Genomic DNA, 2,834 nt, shown 5'->3' with positions numbered 1-2,834 from the left:
TGCTACCGTTATATCCAAAGGTACACCTCTCCTTGATATGCCACCCTTATCCCATGGTACACCTCTCCTTGATATGCCACCCTTATTTCCTCATCAAAACTTTTCATAAAAGAATTCCAAATAGACCGCAGCCATTGGAATTATTATTAATCCAAAATTATTTTTTTCAAAACTTCCTTTTTATGATAAAATAACATTTTTCATAAAAAAATACAACATTACATCAAATCCAGTCAATCTTGACTTAGCCGGACTTCAAATCCGGTCAACTTTGACTTAGCCGGACTTCAAATCGGGTCAACTATCCGGTCAACACATAGCATAAGCTTTATCCGATTAACACTTAGAATAAATTCCAACTTTGTCCGGATATCAAGTCCAGACAACACAACGCATAGAACTTGATCGATTTAACACTTTAGAATCAAAATAAATATCTTTGTCCGGATAACAAGTCCGGTCAATACCCCGCTCAATGCTTAGCCGATTTAAAATAATCCGGCCACCATTTGGTCGTATTCCTACTTCTCAGTTCAAAAATATAACTTTTCTTACCAATCATAACCCGATCAACACTTAACCGATTTAAGACAATCCGGACAATACATCGATTAACCTTTGTCCGATTTAAAATAGTCCGGACAATACTTCGTTCATCCTTTGTCCGATTTAAAGTAATCCGGTCAAACCTTGTCCAGTTTAATATCCGGATAAACACTTAGAACAAAAAGACTGATTTCCATCCAAATTCAAACAAGATTCATATGAAACCAGTAATAATCTTTATGCAAAAGAGTTTTAGAAACTGTTCACCTTATCAAACTTTTGAAATCAAACACTTGAATCTTTAGCCAAGAATAATCCGGTCAACTTTCCTCTTTTAAATCGCACAACTTTTAGCAAAACAAGAAGAAAAATATGGAGGCTCAACCTCCCTATTATACTTTTCTAAAACTGGCTAGTCGGCTAACCCAGCCCCTTTTTCCTCACAAACCCACATGCATGCACACACCTTGCACACACACACACACACACACACATATATATATATATATATATACCATGCATACCTATAAATACATAACATATGCATTTCATATTATGCACACTTTCACATCTCAGCATGATCAAAATTAACAATTTATCATGCTATCATGTAATCAATTAAATCAAATAATCACTTATTAATTACCTCTATTAAGGTCTGAACAAACTAAATATAGCCCATTCGATGTGATTTTAACCCAATTAGATTTCTTATAGAGAATTGGGACTATTAACCCATTAGGGTCTAAAAAGACTAATTATGACGTACTTTGAGTCGTGTTGACCCAATTGGACTTCTTAAGGAGAAATAGGCCAATTATATCCACCAACACCAAATGGACCCTCTATCACTCCAATCAATGTAAAATTAGACTATATATCATGAATTTAGCATATTATACTATTAAGTTCTGATCAAACTAAATACGACCCAATTCGTGTCATTTTGAGCCAATTAGAACCATTATGGATAAATTGGCCTATTAACCTTACTACGGTCTAATTAGATTAATTGTAACACCCCAAATCCACACATTGCAAATAAAACATATTTCATATATAGAATACATGTTTTCCCCACATAGGTCTTCGATACAAGAGTCTATAATATAAAATACACAACTCAAAAATTCCAAAAGTAAAAGCTCTTGCATCCTACTATCTATGCTTCCAAAAACAGCTAAGCATATAGGGAAGTAATTCACACAATACTCTCTCCCTTATCATTACCTGCACACATAATTTTGGAAACACGAAAATGAGGGTTAGACATGAATGTCTAGTGAGGTTTCCTTCTATGTAATGCAGGATGAAGATCACCAAAACATTTATTTCAAATCAAACATCCTATGAAGCAAAACTGAAAACATACTGCTTTGGTCCATCGGGCCTCTGGTCTCAAACAACACTTAGAAAATATTTTAAACATTCTTGACCAGAGCCCCTCTGGTCTCTCTTCCAGCGCTTCTGGTTCCTAGACCAGAGCCTCTGGTTTAACTATCCAGACTTAGAAAATATTTCAACATTCAGGACCAAAGCCCCTCTGGTCTCTATTCCAGAGCTTCTGGTCTTTACGAGCAGAGCCGCGTGTTTCACACCACACTTAGAATATAATTTGACATTTAGGACCAGAGCCCCTATAGTCTCTCTTCCAGAGCTTCTGGTCTTCACGACCAGAGCTACAGGTTGAACCAACCAGACTTAGAAAATATTTTGAAACAGGACCAGAGCCCCTCTGGTCTATCTTCCAGAGCTTCTGCTCTTCATGACCAGAGCCTCTGTTGAACTAACCAAAACTTCACTAATTTAAATGATCTTTAGATAAACTCTCAATCAATAAGATAACCTTTTTCATAAAACAAACAAATATAAAAAGTTCATGTTCGACCAGAGCCTCTGGTTGAACTAACCAGAGCTTCTGGTTCAAAAGACATGCCCAACCAGAGACCCTCTSGTTCAACGTGTAAGTCAACCAGAGCTCCTCTGGTCTGTTTTTAATAAAAAGATTCTAAGTATAAAATTCATTTCTTAAACATTTAAAATATGATTTTGACGTGAAAACACATGACAAAAGATACAACACCTCTAATCCAATTAATACATTTTAATAAAAACTTGCTCATCCTTCAAATCAATAACTAAAATCCTCTGGTCCAATGATGAGGACCAACGAGAGCCCCTCTAGTTCCTTACAAGGAACAACCAGACCCCCTCCGATTCCTCATGATAATAACCATTATGTTTCAAAACACTTTTAACCATTACCAATGGCCATAGGCCAAGTTTTC

This window comes from Cynara cardunculus, unplaced genomic scaffold (assembly GCF_001531365.2).
Source record: "Cynara cardunculus var. scolymus isolate 2C unplaced genomic scaffold, CcrdV1 Un_Scaffold_917, whole genome shotgun sequence".
Classification (NCBI taxonomy): Eukaryota; Viridiplantae; Streptophyta; class Magnoliopsida; order Asterales; family Asteraceae; genus Cynara; species Cynara cardunculus.
This window is presented reverse-complemented; position numbering follows the sequence as displayed.